The 19,075-nt window shown below is 40.2% G+C and overlaps 1 long non-coding RNA gene across 1 annotated transcript; it reads right to left on the bottom strand.

Annotated features, from left to right (window-relative positions):
* Positions 1–8,275: 8,275 nt before the first annotated feature.
* Positions 8,276–17,090, bottom strand: LOC145521330 (uncharacterized). The gene is made up of 2 exons (XR_014065324.1): positions 17,010–17,090; positions 8,276–9,830 (listed from the first exon to the last, which is right to left on the bottom strand). It is a non-coding gene; the product is annotated as an uncharacterized LOC145521330 (long non-coding RNA).
* Between the last annotated feature and the right edge of the window lie 1,985 nt (positions 17,091–19,075).

The following is a 19,075-nucleotide window of genomic DNA, read 5'->3' as shown; positions in this document are numbered from 1 at the left end:
GGACTCCTTGCTTGGCACCTGCAATAAACTCTGCACTTTCCTTCACTGCAATGGTGTCGGTAGGTTGGCTTTACTATGTGAGGGCAAGTGGATCCAAGTTTGGTTTGGTAACAGGATAAGTGCGATATACATGGAAATTCCACTAGCATTGCTTTCTTTCTCTTGGTTAGAAACAGAGATGATGAAAGCAACACAACAATAAAAATCACACATATGCACACTTCCATTTTACTGCTTCCTCATGGATATGGTTACTTTTTTTGTGTGCAGAGCAGGTCGTGGATGAGTATGAGGAGGGCCACTGCTTTTTGATGTGCAGAGGTTGACATAAAATTCTGCAAATAATACATAAAAGAAGTATGCTGTATGCATAATATCTTTCAGTTCAGTTCAGTCGCTCAGTTGTGTCCGACTCTTTGCGACCCCATGAATTGCAGCACGCCAGGCCTCTCTGTCCATCACCAACTCCTGGAGTCTACCTAAACCCATGTCCATCGAGTCGGTGATGCCATCCAACCATCTCATCCTCTGTCGTCCCCTTCTCCTCCCACCCCCAATCCTACCCAGCATTAGGGTCTTTTCCAATGAGTCAACCTTTCGCATGAGGTGGCCAAAGTATTGGAGCTTCAGCTTCAACATCAGACCTTCCAATGAACACCCAGGATTGATCTCTCTTAGGATGGATTGATTGGATAATATCTTTCAGTTGTTTCTTAACTGGCACTGAAACAAATTCAATGACAATTCTAGAAAAAGTATTTCAAATTATTCACATGTCATTCATAAATAGTTACTGGAAGTCACAAAATGAAATCAAATTCTGAGAGTGATTTTTCATATGGGAATAAGAAAATGCTGTTTGTGCTCTTTAGGATAGAGATAAAAAATATACCAAAAACAGATTTTAAAGATTAATTTGTAAGAAATTCCCTCTCTTCCCTGAATTATATTAATAGAAAAAAACACTAAAACATCATAATGCAGATAGTCTGCACCTTACATGCATGAAAGAACATCCACTCAGAAGCAGCAACCCAGGAGCCTGAATTCTCTTCTCTGTCTGTGACAAGCAGCTGGCATCTCCTTGTACTCTCCCTCTCCTCCTTCCCTGCTGCTTGAGACCACTTATACCTAGGATACTCTACTTAGCAAGACTGTCATTTAGAATTGAAGGAGAGAGAAAAATGTCTCAGGCAAGAAAAACTGAAAGGAGCTCATCAGTACTAAACCTTCCCTAAAAGAACTGTTGGGTTCGGTGGTAAGGAATCTGTCTACCAATGAAGGAGATGCAGGAGACACCAGTTCGATTGCTGGGTCAGGAAGGAGGAGAAAATGGCAACCCACTCCAGTATGCTTGCCTGGAGAATTCCATGGACAGAAGATCTTGGTGGACCATAGTCCATGGGGTCACAAAGAGTTGGACACGACTGGGCAACTGAGCACAACAACTAACGAAATGTTAAATGGTCTTCCTAAGTAGAAAAGAAGTTATCTTCATTTTATAAGTGAGAAGCCCAAGTATCTACTTTAAAAAATAGGAAAAATGCTTTTATAGATAACTGATTGTATAGCACAGGGAACTCTACTCAATATTCTGGGATAACCTATATGAGAAAAGAATCTACAAAAGAATGAATATATGTATATGTATAACAGAATCAGTTTGCTGTACACCTGAAACTAATACAACATTGTAAATCAACTATGCTCCAATAAAATTAAAATATAAAATATTTAAAATGTTTTTAAAAAGAAAAAAATTTATTTTCTTTCTTTAAACCTGTGCTTCGAAGTTTGGAGCACTAGGCAACTAGAAGAAGGGTCCTTGTCTGGGTAAGGTCCATTGGCATCCAAGGAAGTCTCTGGTTGGGTTTTTACAGCCCAGGGGCTAGTTCTCAACATCAGCTAGGCTAAATTTAAAATGTTTGATATTAAAATTAAGTGTGTGTGGTTTGGTTGCTCAGTCATATCGGATTCTTTGTGACTCCATGGACTGTAGCCCGCCAGGCTCCTCTGTCCATGGGATTCTGCAGGCAAGAATACTGGAGTGGGTTGCTGTGCCCTCCTCCAGGGGATCTTCCCAACCTGGGGATCGAATCCAGGTCTTTACCATCTGAGCCACTAGGTAAGTAAAATTAAGTATAGGTAACTTTATTCCAAAGAACTCAGTAACCACAGTCACAAAAGACTGATGTATAAAAAAAATTACAATGTATTAATTTCTAATGAGACATTGAGCTATTCAGTAGATCAGCCTCTTCTGATCACTGATCATTACTTTCTTTCCCAATAGATAAATATTTATGGAAAAACAAGGTTATAATAAGACAGTTGTTTCCTAAGTGTGAAAACACAGGCATGCTAAGTTATTTCAGTTTTATCTCTTTGCGACCCTATGGAATGTGGCCCACCAGGCTCCTCTGTCCAAGGAATTCTCCAGGCAAGAATACTGGAGTGGGTTGGGATTTCCTTCTCCAAGGAGTTTTAATTGAGTGATTTCCATAACTGGGTCATCAAGCTACAATAGCTAATAATAACACTAATAGCTACCAGTATTGAGCTTTTACTGCATAGGAGATATTGCGCTGATTCACATGGATTTACATTTCAATATGATAAAACTACTTTATAGATGAGGATACAAGATCAGAGAGATCAGGCGATTTATATAAGATCACACAGCTGATAAGGGATTAAAGCCAGGATTTAGCCAGAAGGTCATTTTGAATCTAAGACCTTTGTGTCTCACCCAAAGATGGGGTTGCCTCCTCCACTGGAGGTTATATTTGGAGGTCAAACTTTTTCTCCCTAGAACAATGCTGTCCTCATTCTGTCAATATTGATCCTTCTGATTTTTTCTTCATATTTCCATGGGTAATTAGCACCTTATTCTGACTGAAATATCCTTTATTTGTACCTATCAACACCCTAATCATAAATTCTGCACCCGAGAGCCATTTTCTCCAAGTTAAGTATCTGTACTTTGCAATTTTGGATTCTGATTCTGGAGTTTAACTTGTAGATGTTTATTACTTATTCCCAGGTTCTTGGTTTATATTTTCCTCTTGTGTTTCTCAATTCTGAGTGTATTTCAGAAATTCTCCACCTTGGCTGTGCAGTAGAAGCATCTTGGAAGCTTAAAAAATACTCCCATGAAGTCTAACAGACCAATTAACAGATCAATTAAATGAGATTGCAAGAGTAGGCTTGTACATTCTACTAATCAACAAACAAAATCTTCCCAGGTGATAAAAAAAAAAAATCAGCTTACTTACATTCTCTGGACTTTTTAGTTAATTTATTTGGTGCTAATGGTATGCTCAGAGTATACAGTTAAATTACCTTTACTTGTGAGGTCGAATTTCCTCCTTAATCTTTCTGTGTTAATACAACTTTAATGTAGATTATTCCTGTGCTTTGTGTGGCCAAGATATTGGGTCTTTGAGTGCATGCACCCATCTTTCTGAAATACCAATTTTACCCAGATATTTAGGAGGAAATATCATCTTCCTTAAGATAAATTCAGTTATATCATGAATTTCCATTCAAATTTTCCATGAATTTTAAAAAGTAATTCCTAAGACTTCAGTGAAATTTCTCACATGTGGTGGCTTCAGTTATGGTACTAATTCTCTATTCTTGGCCATAGGGAAAATTCCACAGAAAAATAAAGAAGAAGAAGAGGAAGGTTTAGGAGGCAAAACAAAAATTAACATTATTCTGTATAGATGATATAATAATGAGGCAAAGACAAGAGCTTAAGGCTTTAATGGAAAAATGGAAAATGAGAAAGCTGAAATGAAAATTGGGAGCCTCTACATAAAGATTCATTTGGCAAGTAAATCAGACACCTACCTAGACTGCCTTGGGCACTGGAGCTATAAAGATGAATTGAAGGATCTTGCAGGCTAGTAGGGACTTCCCAGGGGGCACAGTGGTAAAGAATCGCCTGCCAATGCATAAGACACAAGAGACGCAGGATCCATCCCCAGGGTCAGGAAGATCTCCTGGAGTAAGAAAAGGCAACCCACTCCAGTATTTTTGCCTGGAAAATTCCATGGACAGAGGTGCCTGGTGGGCTATAGTCCATAAGGTTGCAAAGAGTTGGACATGACTGAGCACACACATGCATGCACGCAGGCTAGCAGGAAGAATAATTACACAGATGTGGTTACAAGACAGGGTGGTCACTGCTAGGAGAGAAGAATGTACAAGTGTAAATGGGGTTGAGTGCCAACTCTGATAATTTTTTAAATATTTTATTTGTATTTATTTATTTGGCTGAGCTGGGTCTTAGCTTTGGTATGCAGGACTCAGTTCCCCAGCTAGGAATTGAACACGGGTCCCCTGCATTGGAGTCATAGCCACCGGATCTCCAGGGAAGTCTCCTAATGCTGCTAAGTTTAAAAATTAAGAGTGGGAACTAAAAATTGGCAGAGATGATGTCATATATTTGTTTAGTGCTTTATAGTTTCAAAGCACTTTTGCATGAATTACTTGTTTAATCTTCCTCAAGCACTTTGAGATAAAAGAGATTATCTCTAATAAATGAGGAAAAGTAAGAGACTTGCCCAGTATCATGTTCCGAGGTCCATGTCCCGATCTTCTGTTTCCCATGACACCATCTTCCATTTGCGCTGATTAAATATGATGCTACTGGTGCTAATCAGAAAATGGGAGAATCACTGTATTCTTTTATCTTCCAATTTAAAAATATAAAATGTTAAATTCTTTTAGATATGAACACAAGCCCTCACTTAACACTCTCCATAATACCAGCACAATGCTTATGACAAAATTGCTGCTTGATTTATAAATGATTCTGCTCATACCGAATGCTCATGGAAAAACAAAAACAGAAACCTCTGCCAGTCAGTGCCTAATCCAACTCAGGAACAGAATTTGTCTTTCCTTTGAAATACTTAAGGAATCCTTTCCATGGTTAAAGGTTAAAGCTTGTCTCATGGATTTCCCTTAAAAATATGTTTTTCAACTTGCGCTGTGTGTTATTATAGCAAATAAAAACATTAGAAAAAGTTCTGGGTATTCTTTTTCCTTTAGATAAGTGCAGTGCTACTAGATTATGTGACATCACCTTTGGCTCCCATGTTTGGAAATGAGACCGTATAAAAGATGACAGGTTTTAGTAGCCACGTCATAACAGGGGATGAAATTTAAAACAAGACTGACAAAATAAAGTTTGAGGAAACTGACTTTTTTAAATTACACATTTATCGTGACAGTTTGGGGGTTAATCTTTGGAACCAGCACAAGGATGAATGAGGTAATCGTTGCACATGTTGTGGATAAGATAACCAAATGGGGGAAAAGCCCATTTCCAGGCTAATGTGCAACTCAGATTATGTGCCTGATGGCTGGAAACTGTTGTGTGGTTAGGATCATACAGGGTTCAAATGAGAAAAAACAAACAAAAAAATCACGCCCAGGGAGCGGTGAGTGGTCACTTCAGAGCTGAACCTTTCTGAATGAGGGCATGAAAAGAGCCGGCAGGACTGGCAGCAGGCTGGGGTCCGCCAAGGGACAGATTTGAAAAGCAAGAGAATGGGAGGCGAAGTACAAGACTCCCTCGCAGAAATGACATTATAAGGGTGGGTAATTAAAGCTTCACTGAAGAGTGAAATCTGATGATAAAGCTAGCTTAATGCTGTTCATGTGTACATTAGGGTATGAGAGGAGATTGTAATGCTGATTCCCATTCCCGGATGCCCACATGTTATTACCATCACAGAAACGTTCAGAGGTCTTGCTTGGATCCATCTTGTTTGATTCTGCGGCTTTGAGGAAGGGGAAAGAAAGCGCTGTGAGGGACGTGTTGACTGAAATGCACCATTAATTTCATGTCTCTTTTGTAAAAACCACTTTTAAAGTGTGCCAAGATATTTTAAGTGTTTCAACAACATGCTTTTGTGACAATAGAGAAACGAGGGTACATTTTCATGGTATCAATAAAAATATCATAGTAATTTACAGGGTTGAACTGAACTCCAAATTGAGTCACGGTGAAGCTCTTTCAGTATGGACAGAGATAGCAGCGACCTCTATTTTGTTCCTGAGCCCCTGAGATCAAAATAAACATGATCTCTGACTGCCTCCATGATCCAAAGTCTTGGTTGCCAGGGGGCTTGAGTTTTATGGAGGGCCCCCATTTTTGGAACTCTCTTCCTTTCCCTACCCCACAGATTCCAGATTTATAAGCTTTGAGGTCTTAGAAGAAAAGGGGAAAAAAAGGTCTATTTGTTTCTTTCTTGACTCCTGTAGGTTTCCAGATGGTATTGGAAGCTATTACTGGCTAAGAAGAAGCACTGGTTTGTATCTCAGTCTTGTAGTGGGTCTGTAAATTCGGCAAACGGCTCACTTTGAACATCTAAGCAAGCAAACAAAGCATTTTCAGTATTTGCTGACACTCACTATCCTTTCCTTCTCCAACTTTGCCAGATGCAAACATTGGGGGGCTAATTTCTCTAGTTTCTGTTCTATTTAGAACCTCTTTAGAGAATTACATTGATAAGAATCCCATATCTGGTTCTTTGTATTCATGTGTCTGTGGACATATGATCCCATGGTTAATGATGTAATGTCATAATGTAACTTAATAAGTTAACTTGGATATGGCAACAAGATAGGGCTTGTGGATTTCATCCCCCATCCCCACCTCGCCACAATGTCATGCTACTTTCATCAATGCTGCATTAAAGTTTCTACTATCCCACGCAGAGTGGTTGGCACTCTGGTATGCAAAGATGTTTAAACCAAGTTTCCGAATTGAGAGCATCCACAAAATTATTGAGATAATGGTGAGTACAAACATCACTTTTCAAATCTGTTGCTCTAAGAGAAGGAGGCAATGAGGCTTGATGAAAAGAGACAAACATAGGCTTTGAAGATGGATGTTTACCTGTTCAAATTCTGGTTCTGCCACTTACTTACCTTGAGCACCCCACTTTACCTCTTAGAGCCTTGGTTTCCTTTTCTGAGTAGTGGGGAAACTGACAGTGTGATTTCATAGGGATGTTGTGAACGTTGACTAGGATAGTTCATGAAAACTGCCTAATACTGAGCTGGATACATAAAAGATACTCAACAAACATTGGTTCCTTCCTCTAAACAAGGAATAAAGGATCCATAGCTGAGGGGATTAGGGGATGCTCTTTAAGCAACTGGGCTTTGAGCAGGGTATTGACAGATAAATAGAATTTCATGCCAGTGATTTGTAGAACTCTGTTCAGGAAGACAGAATAGCATAAGGAAGGAAGCATGTCTGGGGAGTAACATGCAGTTTAATTTGATTAAATAATAGGGGAGTTCTGTGTAGGCATGGGCTACAGATATAGCCATGGAGAGCCTTGAAATGCAATGTGAGGAGTTATTATAAAATTCTGAGAGCAAAAAGTATTAGTGAGAGAAGTAGGGGAAATTGTATAATGGGAGTTGTCCCAAAGAAACACATTTCTGGTAGCAATACATGCATTAGATTACAGTGGGAAGAGGCAGAGGTCAGCAGATGGCTTAGAACCACTGTAGAGTAGCTCAGAAGAGAAGTAATGAAGATTTAAACTGGTGTGGCAGGGGAGAGGGCATGCATGTGTGAGATGAGCAAGAAGGGACTGGAATTTTCCTTAAATCCTACCTAGACAACACCCTCGCTTCTCCCTGCTTGTCTCTGTGTTGTTCACACTAGACAGAATTCTGTTTATAGAATCACCTCCTCTGCTGGTCAGGGAGTTTGCTGAGAACTGTATTTTACTTATGATGGTATTTCTAGACTTTATCATGGCTTCCCTGATAGCTCAGATAGTAAAGAATCTGCCTGCAATGCAGGAGACCCCAGTTCAATTCCTGGGTCGGGAAGATCCCCTGGAAAAGGAATAGGCTGCCCACCCCAGTATTCTTGAGCTTCCCTGGTGGCTTAGATGGTAAAGAATCCACCTGCAATGCGAGAGACCCGGGTTCAATCCCTGGGTGGGAAGATCCCCTGGAGGAGGGCATGGCAACCCACTCCATGGACAGAGGACCCTGGCGTGCTACAGTTCATGAGGTCGTAAGAATTGGACAGGACTGAGTGACTAAGCACAGCACAGCACAGACTTTATCGCAAAGTCTGAGATGTCAGATTTAGAAAAGAGTTTGTGTTGTGCAAGAATAGATGGGGAAGGTGGACAAAACATGGAATGGCAGGAGGAAAAGAAAAAGAGAGGGAAGTCAAAGATAAGTCCAAAATAAGGGGAAGGCGGTAAGGAGAGAGATGAGAGGGATGTTTGGGAACAGCTTGAGTTCATTCACAACTGGGGATGTGGAATTTTAGCCACTAAAAAATTAGATTAACACTTCACTTCTTTTTTCCTTTAGCCCAAAGCCTTCACCCTGTACACTGCTCTTAATAAATAATACTTGATGAAGATGGTGATGATGTGTCCTCTTCATGTTAATCCAGGCAGCTCTCAGTTTATGAATGGGTTTGGTTCCAAATGTCTGTTGTAAGTCAGCTGTTTGGCTATCAGATGTATTTTTCCTTTGAGACAGCGTAATAGTCAGTGGTTCAATTCTCCAACTACTTCACAAAAGGCTATTTAATCCACAAAGTCTCAGAATTATAGTGCTAATGTAGTGGAGAGTAGTAATTCCTTTCAGGCAAATCACATACTTCTTGATGGTTTGTAAAGTGCTTTCACATACGTTTACAAAATGGAATATCTCTGCATAGTATTTTTTTCCATTGAAAAATGTGTTTCAAGTTTTAAGTGAGAAGACTAGCAACACATTCTCCACCCACTCTGGTCTCTGAAACAGCTTGGCTTCCATGGAGAGGCTCCCACACTGCCCTTCCCAGAGGCATATGCTCCAAGTGAGACCCCGAGACAGGGAAGCAGGGTGAGTGTGTGGGGAATGGAGTCATCACCAACCCTCTAGGCAGAGAGCCAATTGGTATCTAGATTCTGTCACTAACAGCTGGTAACCTTGTGTGGGTGTTTAGTTTTCAGATGGGGAGTGGGGAAATAGTGATGCCTCCCTCATAGGGCTTTGTGACATTGAAGATGAGATCCTGTGTGAAGGAGTGCATCACACAATCCGTGAGTGCGTGCTAAGCTACTTCAGTCATGTCTGATTCTTTGCAACCCTATGGACTGTAGCCATAGACTAGGCTGCAGTCCCTAGGAGCCAGACTCCTCTGCCCATGGGATTCTGCAGGCAACAATATGGAAGTGGGCTGCCATGCCCTCCTCCAGGGGATCTTCTCGGCCCAGGGATCGAACCTGAGTCTCTTACGTCCTCCTGCACTGGCAGGTGGGTTCTTTACAGCTAGCGCCACCTGGGAAGCCCCATCACAAGGTACTTCATACATAATAGATGCTCTCTATTCTCTCCCACCTGCCCACCATCACTAAACTCTGAAGCCGAGGGGGCGAGGAGAGACTCCTGTGGTGATCCCATCCTTTGATGAGCTAGATGATAGGAACCGGGGAGAAGCTCTGGGTTGGGGGAATGGGTAGCCTAGGTAGGTTCAGTTCCCGGAGGGGGATCAGTGAGGGCTCCGGAGTGCCAAGTCTCCCAGACACTAGCGGCAGCTGCAGTGCCCATTTCTGCATCAATATTGTGTGGAGTTCCATCAGGAAGGGAATCAGGGCTGGGTTGTGTGTCATCACCGTTAACTGACATACTCCCAAATCTCAGTTGCTTATCGTAGTGGAAGTTTAGTGCTTAGTCATACTCATGTGAAGTCCCGCAGGCAATTTTCCTTCTCTAGGTTTCAGTGATTTATGTTCTTTCTAATCTGGTGGTTCTGCCGGTCTTCACCACTTGCCATCATGCTGCTAAAAGAGGAAAGAAACAAGCATCATCAGATGATGTGCATTGGAGATTTTTATGGCCAAGCCTGAGAGGGACACACATCACTCCCACTTATATATCATTTGCTGTGTCAGGTGACCACATAGGATCACAAAGCATTGGCAAGTGCATCCTTGTTGATTTGTCCAGAAAGACAAAGAAATAGCCTGGTAGTCAGCTAATAGTGTCTGCCACAGTTGAGGACAGGGTCCTGAGTATCTCCTAGGTACAAATTGTTTGCAAGTGAGTAGCTACAAGTAAAAAAAAAAAAAAATCACCTGAAGAAAGGTCAAGCTGAGTGAATACCAGAGCATTCTCCGAAGATAATGGCCTGAGTACTTTAGGGGTAAACCTCGGCATGTACACTAGTTTTCGTTCTCTGGCAGAAATGAAGGAAATGAAACAGATCAATACTCACCAGTTTTCAAAACAGATGAAAACATAGAAATGATGATTCTTTGACGTTCCTCCACAAAAAGTGCTGAAAACAATATCAAACTTGATAATATAAATGAGCTTTTTGCTATTTCAATATATTGGCACTGTCTGAAAATACACAGCCACTTTTCATGTTGTTCTTTCCTTTCTGTGAATTAACACGCTGACTCAAGGTCTGCGTATTCAAGTCATGCCCAGAGCTGTGGTTAATTAGTTCAAGATATCTACTGCCTAACCTTCTCTGTTAATCACTTAACAGGTCAAAGGTGTTCCCTGTTCTCTGCTTTGTTCTGGATGTCAGAGATAAGACACAGGATGGCCCCACAAGAAGCTTACAGTCTAGCGGTGGAGACAAAGACTGTAAAAAATTAGCGCAGCGCTGGCGGCATGTTCAAGGGATGATGGCTCCACAGAGGAAGGAAGTGCTGAGAGTCTAGGGTGAGGACAGAGGAAGAAAGTGAGGAGTTGCTTAGAAACAGAGATGAGAATAGGCAGGAGCCAGAATGGGAGCCAGAATAGGACAGTCATTCTATCCTATCGTCGATTGAGAGTTAATTTCACTCTGGTGCGCAAGCCGAGGGAGCTCAGAGGAATCTTGTCTATTGATTTCAGAATCTTGCCAATTTATTTGTAAAAATGGTTTCCCCAAACATCTCTGTGTGGTCTTACTCTATAAAATTATATTAACACAATGCATGTGTGTGTCTTCTGGAGCATATGAACATTTTTCAGATTACTGGCAAGGAAGATATCTATATATCAGAGGCAGCGAGAGTTGCAAATTATGTTCCTTGTGTCCCCTGGGCCTAGGCTTGTAAAATGATTGTTTTTTCCTAGAAGAAAAGTTGCTCAAAACCAATTTAAAATACAGTCAAAATGCATTCCACTGGAAGTTTAGGGTTATTTCATATTGCGTTGATTTAAATACTGGTTTAGCAGCCAAAGACTGGTTTGTGCTACATGCTAAGTAGCTTCAGTCATGTTAGACTCTTCAATCCTCTGAACTGTAGCCTGCCAGGCTCCTCTGTCCATGGGATTCTCCAGGCAAGAATACTGGAGTGGGTTGTCATGCCCTCCTCCAGAGGATCTTCCCGACTCAAGGACTGAACCTGGGTCTCTTATGTCTCCTGCATTGGCAAGTGGGTTCTTTACCAATAGTGCCACCTGGGAAGCCCCAAATACTGGTTTAGCCATAACGAAAAAGCAGTCACTTTGCTTATTCCAAAGCCCCAGGGAATGGGATCATAAAGGAAGGGGAAATAACTGTCTATTATAACCTAAGACATTGCAGTTATGCAATAAATATGGGATCATTTGGAGTGTTTGTCAGTTTGGGAAGCATCTAATCATTAGAGCAGTTCTCACTTTTGGCTTCTAGTTAGGACCTCATGGAGAGTTTCAAACCATTCTGATGCTCAGATCACACCCTGGACAAATTAAATCAGAATCTCAGGAAGTGGGGTGCATGTACCAGCATTTTTAAAGCTCCCCAAGTGATTTCAATTCACACTCCAGTTTGAGAAGCACTGGTCTGTTAGACAGGTTTACCAAGTATATGGAAAGAGCAAGTTCCAATTAATCAACTAAAATCACTTCAGTCACGTGCCAGACACTGTGCTTGGTCCTGGGGGCTGAGACAGGCCCTGCCTTCAAGTGTGCCAAGCTATGGGAGAAGGCTGGAGGAGGCGACTGGTAAGGAGCTGGAGACTGGGTATGGAAGCTGGTTCAATGTGCACCAGTGAAAGGAACTGGGCAACACCCTGGTAAACACTTGATAATAGTCTTGTTTTGTAGCTGGAGAAACTGGAACATAAATCTAGAAGGACTCATTAGAGGAAAAATTTTTTCTTAAATGTAAATGAGAAGCCAAGAAACTGGTTTTATCCTTGTGTGTAGCACACTGTTACTTTTGCTTATCTACTCCAGTCTCTACTAAGGATTTTTAAGAAAACAAAATCCAAAAACATACCAAGGAGGCTTATTATTTATTTTTGGCTGCACCATGCAGCACCTGGGATCTTAGTTTCCTGACCAGGGATTGAGCCCAGGTCCCTGCATTGGAAGTGCATTGAAAGTGCAGTCCAGTCTTAACTGCTGGACTGCCAGGGAAGTCTCCAAATCAAGGAAGCTTTCTTAAAGAATTGCTTAAAAACAACAGTCTGTTTCTGGATAATATAATATGTTCAAAATGTACTATAAAAAGAACACACTTAAAAAGAGAACCACCAATGTTTTTCCTTTAACTGTCTAGAACTAAAGAGCTCTGCCAGGTAGCAGGACAAGATTTTATTTTATAAACCAGTGACAGCATTCTCATATGTGGTTATAATCTTTAATATTTCAAAGATATTAAGACATTTTTTGACTGATATCTGATAAAGGAGTGAAAACCACATCGATTCTTACTTCTTCTTTTACTTTTTTTTTCCCCAATGGAGTGGGCCATTCTACGTTTTTCCCAAAGTAAGATCGGTAATTACACTTTCTTTTCCCTTTTTCAGATGAGTAGATGTGTGGAATGAGAGTGGGTTTTGAGTCTCACGTCTGCTGCTCTATGTGAGTCCCACAGAGTCTGGGACTGTGTTTCCTTGTCTGTAAAATGGTGATTGTAAACATTTGGCTGAAAAGCTAAAGTATTAACTTTAGCAAATGTGAAAGAACCATATGCAGGCTTTTATATTTATTAAATAAAAGCTGATAAATGTATGAGCACTGAGGCCATGCAGCACTCTTTATTCTCAAAAGTACATTTAGAATATCTACTTGATATTATTATGTGTTTTCCTTAATCAGCTGTGCTCAGCTATCTTTCCCCATCAAGCAGAAGAAGCCATGGTTGTTGTTGTTGTTGTTTAGTTGCTCAGTCATGTCCAACTCTTTGCAACTGCATGGACTGTAGCCCGCCATGCTCCTCTGTCCATGGAGTTCTCCAGGAAGGAATACCGGGGTGGGTTGCCATTTCCTTCTCCAGGGAATCTTCCTGACCCACGGATCGAACCCGCATCTTCCGCATTGCAGGTGGATTCTTTACCACTGAGCCACCAGGGAAGCCCCAGGCAAGCCCCTGTGTGTGTTTCATCACTCAGTTGTGTCTAACTCTTTGCGACCTCATGGACTATAGCACACCAGGTTCCTCTGTCCACAGGGATTCTCCAGCAAGAATACTGGAATGGGTTGCCATGCCCTCCTTCGGGGGATCTTCCCAACCCAGGGATCAAACCCAGGGCTCCCACATTGCCAGCAGATTCTTGACTGTCTGAGCAACCAGGGAAGCCCAGGCAAGCCCCTACAGCCTTTCAATAAGTTTGTCAATTTTGCCTGAGGTACTTTATGTGAATCTCTGTTACTTGCATCCAAATGACTCCAGACTAAAGTATGAAGTATTGCGGTCTTAAGTAGCTGCATGTCCAACAAAACTGAAACAACAGATTCCTACAGAGTTCCTGCAGTGTTGACTGGGGTGGGGGTAGGGGAAAGATTTCTAGGTATTAGTGAACAATTGCTAAAACAGAAAGGAATGTAATTACAGATTAGCATAATTTTTGCATGTCAAATAACAATTTTAAACACAATATGACTTATAGTATATGTTATACAACACAACTGGATTCTCAAATATTGTCATGACTAGCATAAGAGCAAATGTTCACTTTTATAATCCAATGTCTTAACTAACGAAGTCCTCTTATCTTGATGATGTATAGGTTAATAATCATTTCATTGATTTTTTACAAATGTGTTATTTACTCCTAGAAAAACAGAGAGAATAGATGCTAATCTCATTATTATCATCACTTTTCCAAATTTTCAAAAAATGTTTACAATGTTGTGTTGGTTTCTGCCATACAACAACACAAATCACAAGTTTGACAATTCAGCACTTGTTGCTATTATTTTTTTCATTCATTCAGCCTTTATTATTAAAAATTAAAAAAATTTTTAGTTGGAATATAATTGCTTTACATTGTTGTGCTGGTTTCTGCTGTACAACAACATGAATCAGCTTTAAGCATATATATATCTCCTTCTTCTTGAGCCTCCCCCCCACCGCACCCCCAATAATCATTTTAAAAGGCAACTGTTTCTAGGTTCCAGGAACAAGAGGTCAGCCTCATTTGTGTATGAATTCTCTGTGACTTGACTCATATCATAACAGACCATTTCAACTGGATGCTGATGTTTTAAATTAAAACATCAAGTCAGTTTATACATCTGGCCTTACTTGGTGGTTTTCTAACTTGCCAATGGTATATCTTAAATGTACTTATATTCATCATAGTTCAAAATAGCCACATCCTTAAATAATAATTTTTTGAAAATATAGGTTCTTAGAAATATACCCACTTCAGTTTTTGTTGTCAGGTCCTGGGCTGAGGAGGGGCTGGGGAGGAGAAGAATGCCAAAGCTGCGTTTTGGGCCACTGGCCACCTCCCAGAGCTGTTTCAGGGTCTCGATTGCCCTGCCAAAGGAAAGATGGGGACACGGGCGTCTACACTGTCGTCCTCCTCTGCCAGCTGCAAACCTCATCACAGTTCCTGTGAAGTCCATTTCCACAGATCAGGTTACTGCCAGGGAAGACTTTAACAATCTCCTACTCCGCTTTCCACCAACAACAATTAGTATTAGCAAATGGTTCAGGCCACTGCTGGGCTTACATATGATTTCTATTCAACAAAAGACAAACGCTTTACTCAAACCAGACCCACATGCTGAACGCTGGAGCTCTCCTCTTGGATATAATGAAGTTGAGACAGTTTCTATCTTTCATTTAAATAAAAAAGATCACTCTCACATTTGAAATCAAGTTGGCTGTCTTCCCTAGCTGGGTTAGCCATCTGGTAAGGGGGACTTTGGTAGGACTTATGTTCAGGCCAGGAGTTTAGGGGGAAAAAAATCATTATCCTCCTTGTGTCCTTGTGTGCCTTACTCTTTTAATGTGGTCAAACTTTTTTTTTAATGTTTTCACAGCAGGTTCCCCACCCCCTTTCAGATAACACATATGGCAAATAAGTTACATTTTTAATATATTTTACAGCTGAAATTTGCTTTTTTTAGAGTTGTGGATCAGAAAAGCACATACTCGATTAAGGTCACTAAAACTCATTGTAAAACAATAGAGATGCAAAAGGTTCACTGTTTTGATCAACTACATACTTGTGGTTCTTTTAATGTTGCTGTGCTATTTTTCAGGGTAAGGTAAGGTCAATTTCCTTTCCATGTGTTTCTAAGGTTGATAATTGCCCCCACAGAGAGGGAATACAACTTTAGCATATCCAGTGATCTTACTGTTCTATTTAGTTAGGTTTTTTTATAAACATATCTTGATAGCTACTATCTACAGTAAGTCCCCTACATACGAATGAGCTCTGTTTGGAGAGTGCATTGGTAAAGTCCTATTTGTTTATAAGTCCAACAAAGTTAGCCTAGGTACCCAACTAACACAATTGACTATACTATACCATACTATAATAGGTTTATAATACCTTTTCACACAAATAATACATAAAAAAGCTAACAAACACATAAAATAAAGAAAACATTTTTAACCTTTCAGTACATTATCTTGGGTCTTCCCTGGTGGTTCAGATGATAAAGATTCTGACTGTGGTGCAGGAGATCCGGGTTCACTCCCTGAGTTTGGAAGATCCCCTGGAGAAGGGAATGGCTACCCACTCCAGTATTCTTACCCAGAGAATCCCATGGACAGGGGAGACTGGCGGGCTACAGTCCATGGGATAGCAAAGAGTTGGACATGACTTGAGCGACTAACACACACACACACACACACAGTACCTTGAAAAGTACAGCAGTACACTACAACAGCTGGCAAGTTTGCATCTTTGAAAGTTCGAAACTTGAAGATTCGTATAGGGGACTTAATGTACCTAGTTACTCTTCGCCTATTTTCTTCACAGATAGGCTGATTATATCAAGAAGTTAAGAAACCCATTTAGAACAGCCACCTCATAGTAACCATTCTTTCCATTACATACCCTTTAACTTCAGAAAATCACAGATAATCAAAGTTATCAGTTTCCTATAATTGAAGGAAGCTGAAGAGTTCATTCTTGTTCTGCAGATGAGGCAATTAAATTTCAGAGAAGTAGGTAATTTTTTTTTATAAGCCTGCCCAGCTCAGACAGACTGAAGATGGGGCTGGAATCTATATATTCTTTTTGCCTTTTATAATTTTATTCATTTTCCCAGGTACTATGCATTGCATCTTGGAATACAATTTTTTATGGTAGTGACAATTTGCAGGGAAACCATACATCTTCATAAAATACTCATTTTGAAACTTCCTAGATCTCAGTTAGGAGCTTGTTGTTAGTCTAGAAGAAGCTGACCTTGTGTGAGTCATTAAATAAGTAAATTAGTATGTAAAATATACATTAATACATATGCATAGTACTCTAGACTCATGCGAGTACTTTCTTTTTCTGTTTATAGCCTGAATGCATTTAAACATTTTAAGATAAAAATTTTTGGAAATCAATCAGCTTGATATTAATTTCCTCAAAGGGAAGGAAGGAAAGAAGGAAGAAAAATCAGAGGAGAAGTCTATGACATGGACTTTGTGATGTGTCAGTTTGGCTAGGTTGAACTAAATTTCCCAGAATCCTCTTTCTTGTATGGCATGATTTGAAAGTGAAAGAAAACAGCAGCTATTTCATAGCATGCACACACACATACATACACACAGTACAGCTGAGGTGCTGACTCACCCTGAAATGAAGCAGCACCCGGGCTCTCTGGGTCTTCCTTAGTTCCTATGACTCTTGAGCCTGGTGTGTCTCTTTAGCTCTGTGACTAAGGGCCTCAATTTCTGCAAGTATTAGTGTTTGTTTTCTATTGTTGATGTAACAAATGATCATAAACACAGAACCTTAAAACAGTGTCTTATCTTACTTTTCTGTAGATTAGACATCTGACATGTATCTCTGTGGCATAAAATCAAGGCCTTTTATTCAATCCCATGTTTATTCTGATGGGGAAAAGAACTTTGCATTAGTGAAGCCCGTGACAACAGCATGATTTCTGTCAAAGCTGGAAAAAGGTAAATTGTAGGGAAATTCTTATTCTAACCACTTTTTCAAGATTTTCTTCTTTAAACTCCAGGCAGCAAAATGATAAATATAAGAAAACTATCTGTTAAACACCATGACTATAAAAGTATATTAGTTGTAAGCAAATAATATATATCCTTAAGTATTAAGTAAATATATCATCATGGGAATTGAATTTGTACAGCTTGAAGCCTGAGTAAAATTACCAACCTCTTTTTTTTTTTTTTTTTTATTAAGCAATGAAATTCTTCAGGAAAGAGGTGGGATTTAAGGTTCTTTGGTAATGAATTAAGAAAAATAATTGGTTTCGGCAGGAGGTTGTGTTTTTTTTTCCATCATGTATTGCAAATCCACTTAGAAACATCTAGATTAATTCCTGTCCCTTTTTTTCTGTCCTCCCATCTGAATATAAATGGAATATAGTCATAGACGTATAAGTGCAATCAAATCATGCAGGCAGTGTCAAAAATACAGTAATGTAGGCATAGTCACAGAATTTCCATATGTAACTGGCACAGACAAGTCTTCCTCCCATGAATCTCACAGAGAAACACCCATCATTATGCAGAATTACCTGGAAATTTGACAGTCTGGAAAATTTTTGAAATATGGTGGATGCCCACCCTTTATGCCTTGGAAAAATCGCATCCAATTTATGTTCTTGTCTAACTTCATTCAAGACTTCTGCATTTGTTTCTTAGCTAGTGTGCTGATTCTGTTCCCAGAAGAACATTGCTCCCTCCAAGAGCACTTATTCCACCACCCACAACCTGGCTGGTGGCCCCATGGCACACTGGCTTCCCTTTGTGAATCAGGAGTGGAGTGTGAACTCAATCTGCTACACACACAATGGCACATTCTTGGAGAGTGGCTGTCTAGACTGTTTCCTTCGCACAGTGGCTCAAACATCTTTTTATGAAGCGATTACTGGAATGTTACTTTTCGGGTAGTGGCTTCTTCAATTGGTCCTTTACCCAGTCCTGACAGTTGTGTTATAAGTAAATTTCTTCCACAGATTAGTGTGTTGTTAATGTGTCCATACATAGTAGCTTTAAAGTGAGTTTTCTGGCAGCTGAAGGCTTTTACCTCTTACCTGTTCTCTCTCTAGAAATGAAAAGGATTTATTTATTTATCCTTGCTTGTGGGGAGTAACGGGGTAATTGGTTTTCTTGACTGGGATAAAAGTTTCGGGGGAAAAACAGACTATTCAAACAAGTCCCAAACATCTAGATACTCCAGTTAGCACCAGTGAGTTTTGAACTAGTTTGAGGAAGTCCAAGTATTTAAAGGGCTTCCCTGGTGACTCAGTTGGTAAAGAGTCTGCCTGCAATGTGGGAGACTCGAGTTTAATCCCTGGGTCAGGAAGATCCCCTGGAGAAGGAAATGGCAACCCACTCCAGTATTCTTGCCTGGAGAATTCCATGGACAGAGGAGCATGGTGGGCTACAGTCCATGGAGTCACAAAGAGTCAGATACGACTGAGTGACTAACAGTTTCACTTTTCAAGTCTTTAAAAGGACAACTTATGTCTTTGAATTCCTGAAACTCTATGCATGGTTCCATACTTATAAGGCAAATTCATGTCCTTGTGCTTTATTTTATCTCAAATTTTAAAAAAAGGTGGCCAATCAGTAACAATAGCAAAATATGCGTTAAGAGTAAGGAACAGAAGAGAGCAGGAGGGAAAATAAACTATGTGTATGATAAATACTGTGGCACATTGT

The sequence above is a fragment of the Giraffa tippelskirchi genome, chromosome 9 (genome assembly GCF_054371585.1).
Source record: "Giraffa tippelskirchi isolate mGirTip1 chromosome 9, T2T-mGirTip1v1.2.pri, whole genome shotgun sequence".
NCBI lineage: Eukaryota > Metazoa > Chordata > Mammalia > Artiodactyla > Giraffidae > Giraffa > Giraffa tippelskirchi.
The sequence above is the reverse complement of the archived record's forward strand: the minus strand, read 5'-3'. Positions and strand labels throughout refer to the sequence as shown.